Source organism: Seriola dumerili, unplaced genomic scaffold (assembly GCF_002260705.1).
Source record: "Seriola dumerili isolate Sdu_G_001 unplaced genomic scaffold, Sdu_1.0 BDQW01000449.1, whole genome shotgun sequence".
Lineage (NCBI taxonomy): Eukaryota > Metazoa > Chordata > Actinopteri > Carangiformes > Carangidae > Seriola > Seriola dumerili.
The window spans coordinates 5,796,426-5,805,594 of NW_019174704.1; positions in this window are offsets into that span (position 1 = coordinate 5,796,426).

The window sequence follows — 9,169 nt, forward strand, 5'->3', positions numbered from 1 at the left end:
ATTACACCTCCAATGCTGCAGTAGAGTTTGATGTGGAATTAGTCTTGTACTTTTCATCTTGAACATAATCCAGTTAATCAGTGTAATCCTTTCGATGACAGGCCCCTGCTGTCCCCTCTGTTATTATTGATATTATTTGTTGTAGCAGGATATTCAAATATTGTTTAATTATCTACTTCTAGGCTGTCAGCTTCATAATCAGCTTCTTTTTGTGTGATCTCAATTTATTTGGAATTTCCGAATTACAAACGAAGAATATATTTGGCCCCAGCTACGGTTATAGATCCACACTCAGCTTGCTCCTCTCTTCATCTGTTTGCTCATAAAAAAAGGATTATTCATGAAGCCAAATAGTTTGCCGATGTACATAATGACTCCAACCATCATAAGTCATAAGTCTCTCCTTCATCTGACTTCAAAGAACATATCATGTTTTTTTTCGACGGCTGCGTTAGCAGGATGAGGAATGTGAATATGGACGTTAACACCTTGAGGATGAGCGAGTGGCCCCTCCAGAGGTGTCTGCATGTTCCTGCTCTGTCTCAGCTTTCAGTACACACACAGCAGACATCCATCTCCCCTGTGGCACCCTTTTGTTTTCCACTCCTCTAAGATGTGCTCGTTGCCTTCTGTGAGGAAATGAAAGGAGTGTGACCTTCTCGCTTCTTATCCTCTCCATGTGAATTATATTATTCTGAAACTCAATCCACATGGACCACAATGCAATGGGGTGGGGGTCGGTGGTGGTGGGGGAGTCAGAAGTAGGAGAAAACTATCAAATTGCTCTAAAAAGCCCAAAGAAGGAGCAGAGGCGGCGTTGTGTGACAGAAAAAGGAGGGAAGTTGATAGAAAGCCCCACGGTGAGAAATCATCTCACGTTAAAGATGTTTCTGATCAGCGTGATTGATCGCCATTTTGAACTCCGGTTACTGAACTCAGATTGATGGGTTTGCTCTGCAGTGTTGTGCTTAACCTTTCGCACAGGCCTCACCTTCATGTCCTAACTCAACCCAACTCCTCCTCACCCGTGAACCCCACAAGTATAAATCTTTTCCCTCCGCTGAAAAATGTGCATCCGCTAAAAGTCATCTCGTCACAAACTTGAGAAGCAGACCACCAGGCGTTTTTGAGGTTCCGTTCAATCCCATGAAGTTTGTGGAATTTTTAAGATTCGGAGAAACTACCTCACAACATCATTTTAAAACATCCAAGGATTGTTTTCTGTTCTGCAGTAAAGCCCTCAGCTTTGTCTGTTTGTTCTATTTTTCATGACTACAGTTAAGTCTGGTCTTCATATTTGTATTGTGGTCATAGCTGTTTGCTTTTACTGGATGTTGCCGCTTCTTTTTCTGAATTTAAATTATAGTTTGGCTACCGATAGCCTAAATGAACTATTTTCATAGATGTTTACCAAGCACATGGGCAGTAAGCAGTGAGTAGTCAAATAAACAATCATACACATATGTGAGTTACTGCACTGACAGCAGATTTTGTTCTTAAATATAAAGTCTGAGGCTTTTTCAGCCACTTTTTTTTGGGTTACATGAATGCAGCTTCTCTCACAGCAGGCCTACCGATTAAAGTACCCCCCCCCCCGCCCCCCCACTCTTCCTCTGTGTGCCCCTGTGCCCCCTTTAAAAAAAAAAAATCCTACACCCACTGTTTTCAGCCGATGCTTTTGGATAAAATTGACGTCCATCCAGACAATGTTGACTACACTGTAAAAAACTATAATGACGACCACTCACTTTCCAAGCACTGACCCGCCTATGATGCTAACTGGGTTTTTTGGAGCTCATCAATGTTGTCTTGGACAATTTCTGCAGAGGCCTTCAAGGGACTCTGTGTGTGTGACGCGTGTGGTGTGGTGTGTGTGTGTGTGTGTGGTCGTTGTCTGATGTAGCTGCTGGATGTATGTGCCATGTGCCTCAAGACCTGTCCTCCATGGCTGTGCTGAGACGGCCTCTGCTGTGGTGTTGGTGACATTGTGGGGGGGTTCCTTGCACCTTTGCTCACCATGTGCAGAGTCCACTCAGAAACCTGAGGAAGCAGCATATGGTTATGATTTAACCCGCACCTGGACACAATACAAGCAAGTTTACTAAGTGTAAAGTGTGTGTGTAGGCAGCATTGAATGTAATCAGATTATAGAAATGAGGTACCTGTAATCAACCCCGGACACAGTCTCCTATTTAACACAGCTCATACACAACAGTAGTGTCCAACATCCCTCTCCAAATACATAACATACCCAGAATGGAAGAATTTACTTTACTCCCCCAGCCCCACTACTCCTCAAAAAAAAAGGGGATTGACATTATTGACTGTGTTATGAGCGCCCTCTAGTGAGCGCGATCTGTAATCTCAGTTTATTCTAATACTGAGAGAAAAGAATTCAGGGTTATTTTGACTCCATACGTTTAAACTCTCCTGTGTTTGGACAAAATAAAGTTAATGGAGGCTTTAAAAAAAAAAGAAAAGAAAAAAAAGAAATACATGTGACCCCTCTGCACATCTCACATCAATTTAGCAGGGCACGCAGGTTCTCAGCAAATTGTGATCCGAGACATCAGCCCAACTTCACTTTGAGAAAACTGTCTGAGTCGATAAGCCCGTAGGCTACACGTGACGTTTACAGCAAACCATTTCAATGGCCGACTATTTCCCATGTGCACACAGTCTGTTCTCTCCACACACACACAAGAAAAAACCCCTACACGTTGCGCAGCCTGCGCCATTATCTCCACATGCCTGGATTGACAAAATCAGGCAGAAGCACAGATGCAGCTTTTGTGAAATCATCGGGACCCGAGATGCGGGTCTGGACAGCTGATCTGTAGTATTTACAAGTTAAATCAAACACAAGACTAATCTATAATCGATTGGCCCAGAGCGCATCTCCTGTATAAAGGGGTTTGATCCTCGAGTTTTAAGGGTGGAGCGAGCAGCAGCATTTAAACTACTGATGGCAGCGTGTCTCTGTCACATCACAGGGAGGAGTCGTCTCGAAATGTAGCTTTTCACAATTCTCACACAGGAACTTTGAATCGGTTATTAGACACACGCAGAAGGGTAATATTCACCTGCGCTACTGTGTCGCCCCCTGGAGGTAATGTGAGGAGCTGGCACCCTGCAGGAAAAGCAGAGTCATGTTTTACTTGGCCAGCAACACATGGAGGTCTGAGAGGAATCAGAGGGTGTATTTTCAGTGCTACCACAAAAATGAACTCTCTCTCTCTCTCTCTCTCTCTCTCTCTCTCTCTCTCTCTCTCTCTCTCTCTCTCTCTCTCTCTCACACACACACACACACACACACACACAGAGATAGAGAGAGAGAGATTTTGGTTTCTTTGCAGTTGCGAGGATGCTTGTTGACCCTAACCTTAACCATTACAACTAAAGACCTCACCCCAAACCCTACAATCACAGTTTGTACACACACACACACACACTCGCTATATATTGGATTAACTTGTTTTCTTAGGGACTGTACAATAAATAATTTGGACGATACGAGTTCAGAAAACTGAGGGAGACTATAGTCTACATTTTTTGGCAGCTTGAACTTTATCTTCCAGTATGTCATTTGTCACAGGCCTTCAGCTGCTCCCAGCTTTACTTTATTTTGCACCTTAACAGTAAGCAGAACAATAAAGTAAAATGTGTCCGTATGTCAGCTGAATTATTATTTGATTAATATATTAATAAAATATATCAAGGTTTAAATTGGACATACACCATTAAATTCTCTGTGCACTTTTGGTTATTGCAAAATTAACAGCAAAATTTCCTAGTGTTATATTCCTATTAGATATTGTCAGGAGGGTGTTGAAGCTTTTGTGTGGCGGCTTTTTAAAAGGTTAAGCATAATGTGCAAGTAGTCATAGTGCAAGTCAGGTGATATTGTGATAGAGCAATATACTGTAGTGTGTCATCAAACTTAAACAAAGGACTTATTTTTACCCAAACCCTGATACTTCTCTAGACAGAATCAAGTTTGACTTGGAGGAATGGTTGAATCATTTTCATACAATCCCTTAGCGTGGTTGTGTGATTTGCCACGCTGGCTTTTTACAGACTGCTCCTGCCCTACAACTCACACAGTTTCAGTAAAATAAATCTGACACCCTTTGGTGCAACAGTGTACGAAGGTGTTAGTGAGTAACACCGAACCTGCGAGGATCCTGAGCAGCGCTGACTTCACATGAAAAAGTGGTGTTTTTCTGCCTCATGTGAGAAAAAAGCCTCCATCTGCAGTGAACCCACTTGTCTCACTAACAATTGAGCTTGCCACCTTTTCATCCTCGATGGTAAACAACAAGTTTCCCCCCCCCCCCCCACACACACACACACACCCCACCCCCCACCCCAACAATCTTTAGCAGTCGTAAAGAATGATGGGGAGCAACTAATAAAAAAAGGATCCATGCTGAATTTTAGTGCAGTGGCAGTGGCTCTATGCCCCCCAGGGGGTCCTGTCCCCAATTTTGAGAACCACTGCTGTACAGTATGTGCATGGTGGCAAAAAAAAATAGAAAGCCTGTCATATTATTGTGCTCTGTATTCCTTACTATACCTTACTATACTGTCAGACTGACTAAATCTATCTTCGCACAGTTACGCAACACATTACTAAAAACAAACTCCACTGTTCTAACCCAGATATCTGACAGTTACGCAATGTGGAAACCAGGATCCCTCACAGAAATCCAAACATATATTTTCTGCCCGTTGCTTCTTCATCCCACCGCACATCATCATAATAATCCCACTACTCAGAACTGGTGTCTGCCACCAATGCACTCTCTCTCAGGCCTGTGAAACACCGGAGGTTGTCATTTCTACTGAAGATCAAGACTGACCTCCACCAGCTGCCTGTGTGACTCCGGCCAATCGACAGAGCGATTACAGCAGCGGCTTAATCCCAGATGATCTCTGCTTCTAAAAGCCGAGGCAGGGAGGACTGCGGCTTAGGAACAGTCCCTGACCACCGTGACAGCTGGAAGATGAAGAGACGGAAGCTGTTAAACAGATGCATGAATGGATTCTCAGACAGTCAATGAGCTTGACCTTTGTGTGCTACTGTACATTCATTCATCCATTAAGTCACTGATAGGTGTTTAATCTCATGTATCCAACCTTTAACCTACCATATGTCACACATGAGCAAATGTTTTCACCGCCTTCAAAATATGAATGATGATTCTTGTGATTGTTGATTTATTTATTTGGGGGTGGGTGGGTGGTGGTCTTTATTTTTATGTAAGATACATATTAGTTTTTGTTTCCAGTATTTGCCACTGAGCTGGGACTTTGCCCATATGCATGTAGGAGATTAGAAGGTGGATTTCTTTTCATATACTGTTGAGAAGATAAGTAATCCTCCGTCAGTATCATCATTTTTCTAAACCGCAGCCTCCCGTGTTCCATATTATTTCTATTTGTCTGTCTTTATTTCATTTATTTTAAATTCCATTTCATTTTAACACTCAGATGCTGTTCTATCCTTTTCATCTGTTCTAAGAGATTTTTTTTTTTTTAGTTTCCCCTCCAGTGGAAAGCTCACACGTTCTGTGCTTCTCCATGGGTTGTGTGAAAAACAGGCACTGGGGGTTTGGCTAGCACATTAACCCAGAACCCAACAATAACACTCAGCACTGGCCTGAAGCCGGTGCCACGCTTTGGGAGGATGCCACTCTCTCTTTGTTGGAGCCAACAGGAGCTGGAAGGCAGCAGGAGTGTTGCTTATGATGACATAGCCCCTGCAGATTAACTGATCAATTGTCCATGTAGGTGAAAAAAAAAAAAACACATTACTACTCAGTGTCTGGAGAAAAGGTCAGAGAGTTGAACTCTCACAGCCTCCACCGATTCAGATTATATGGCAGCCACAGAAGAACACATACTTCATCCGGGCGCTCTCTTAATCTGAACAAATGTAAGCTGGTGGGGCTTCAGCACAAATCCCTTACTGTCCCTCCTTTGAGAGATAAAGAGAGAAAGATGCTGATTGCTTTCCCTATCATTTTTTACTCAAAGAAGCACCTCACATCAGCTGGAGTCATTGTTTGTGACTGGGTGTTGCTGCTGACATGTTAGGACTGGCTTTGTTTTATTTTGGATTTAGACTCCACAAAGGAGCAATCAAGACCTTTTGATATTTTACAGGTGCTTCAAGTTCTTGTTTCCAGCAGTTTGATGTCTGACATCTTTGGGCCGGCTGTTTCAAATCTTCATGAATCTCTATCAAAATAGCTCTGCCTTGTTGTTTTGTTTCCAACTCAGAAGCTGTTTTTACCTAAAGTAGATGTAGCAGGTAAAACCGAGCAAAAAGGGAAGAACGATTTTCATCAGTTCCTGCACTGGACCCAGATAGCAATGTTTGCCAGCCGTGGTGGTAGCGGAGGAGGAAAGGGAGGGAAATACTCGGTGGAAGACCTCTATGGCATCAGCAAGAAGCCCAAGGCATCGTCCTCCTCGGGGAGTATTGTGGCCAAATCTGGAGCCCGGAGCAGCAAGACCTCGGACCAGAGGACCGAGTCTGAGGCCCTGGCTTCACAGATCCTGGAGGCGGCGCACAGGCTGGTGGAGCGACGCCGACTGGAGCTCTACCTGAGAGAATGTGGCCTCTCCCTGGCCGAGTGCGAGGCTGAGCGCTCTGCAATGACATACAGGTGAGAGGGAAAAAGAGAGCTCCCACGATGAGGTCTGTAATGTCTGAATAGCTAGTGCAGCTATATGATGATATGATGTGAAATCACAATGTAAGTTGATTCTTTGAAATAAAAACTTGTCAATAATCAGAAAATAACTAGAAAAGGTGTAAAACAACTATCACGTAAAAAAAGATTAGGCGGATTTCGACAAAGAACATATTAATACAGCCAAATAAGGACAGGCGACCACAGGATAAAGCACTTAGGTTTTTGCAGAGAGTCAGACAGAGAGTATGAGACCATCCTGAGCACTCAGCCATCTGTGAATGATCCATTTAAATAACATGATTAATATTTTTCTAATATATTACTAATGCATGAATGTAGTTGAGTGTTTGAAGAGGGCTGCAATCGAAGGCAGTGAGTGGAGACATCATTCATGGGTGAAAAAAAAAGAAAAACATATATATTTGCAGTTCCCCACCAGTGACCTAGAAAGAAACATTAGGCGTCTGATGAGATTTCAAAGCAAAGCAGCGCTGAATAAATGTGGCTGGACTGCAGACACATTTGGTTGTTCAGCATCACTAATGTTAATGGAAGATAACGGAGCTTTATGGGATTTGTACATCAACAGTTGCCTATTGTCACCCCGCAAAAGACACATCAGTGGGGCAGAAGCCCACGGTCAGCGCCGCATGATTTGACAGCGGGAGACAGGCAGTCACCAGGTTAGCTATTTTTGGGATGAAAAGGTAGACATGAATCATTTTCGCTGAAAAAGTTTGGAATTAAACTAAAAGATAGTACAGCATAAACTCGGACGCTCTACAGCATATCATTGCATGTTTCATCATTCATCATTTAAGAATATCAGTGGCACGGTTTATTGGAAATTGGTTTTCATGACTCAGTATGACATTTAATTTGATACCATGTACTGTATCCCAAACAGACCAACACAGTCAGTAAGACCACAGTAAAGGCTGCCTCTAGGTGGCAGTGTCACCTTGGTGTGCGGACAAGTCAGCCCTGTGGCACAATGATTCACAGTCTATGAAAAGGAACAAAATCTCCAGGCTTAGAGGGAATCGTTTGAATGAACTGGTGATGCCTGCAATTTCATAAAAAAAGAAATGCCTCATTTGCACTCAGATCTAGCGACTTATTGTAGCATTTACTAACAGCATCCGAGTGATTTGACCGAAGTACATTTAAGTCACAGCAGAGTATGATTCAGCTGATTCTGCCAGCTCTGCTTCCATCACTGGAACCGGCTCTTGTGAATTTCCTCTTACATTTAAACATCTTTAGTGTCTCTGCAGCCTCTGTGTGTGATGTGTGAGCTGCGGTTAATTTATGTAATGTTGCACCAGTTTTAAACTTCCTTTCATGGCTGAAACTGATGACTTGTAACTTGGCGTTCTCTCTGATTTCGCTGGTTTTGCTGGAAACAACAATAGTCCACGCCCGCTCATCCCCTGAGCAAATTCGGGAAAGTGAGACAGACACTTAAATTTTGACAAAACAGATTATGAATTCATAATCTGGTCTTTCAATAAAATAAAGCTTAAGGGTTAGACGTATTACAGTTTGTCAGATGGAATCTAAATTTTGAGGGAGTTAAGTCAAACCAATTCTGCTAAAAGAATTTAATGACTGTCCTCTGACTCTCCCCTCTTTGACAAACTTAATGCGAAGCTGAATCGTTTCAAGATGATCCAAGACCATAAGAAAAACAAGATGTCTGAGGGAATACTTCACTGTTAACAGTTTCCGTTACCGTCTGTCCAGCTACCAGAAAAATGACAATCTGCATCTACATGTTCTACTGGATGACATTTATTAGTTATTTCTGCTGGTTTTTAAATGAAAACGCAGCCACTTGAGTTGCAGATAGGATCAGACCAGCATTATGTAAATGAGCTTGAGCGTGTTATCGAGGCTGTAGACTTTATGGAGGATCACCAGTAGGAGAAACATGCTTTGTAATGAGCTTTGGTGCAGAGTCTGATGGCAGACTCCAGGACATCATCATTATACAATCTGTTGCATAAAGCCTCTCCATAAAAGAAAGACGGTCATCCCCTCATTTCCTGAGACTTCAGTTTAATGCGGCCTTCCTGTTTGCGGAAAAAAGTGAATGAATATATTTAAAGACAGACTCGGTTTTGTGGCGCCTCAATACAGAGTTTAAAGATGGAGCAGCTGGTGCTCTGTGAGAGTGAAGTGAAGCTCCCAAGTGTCTGTGATATCCTGAGCTGTCAGTTTTAGTGCAATATGAACTGTTGGGCAGACTAAATGTCTCAGTGTCATTGCTATTCAAAACGTGCTGATTGGACACTGTTTGGAGTGAAGGTGAAGGTTAAGCCTCTGTGTAGAATATTAGTCAAACTGATTGTATAAAAAGTTCAGATACTTGGATTAAGATGATCTTTGGCAAACCGACTGCAACGGGGCAGCAACATCCAAATGTCTGTGCAGGTACTCACTGTGCTCGCACAGGAGAGGAG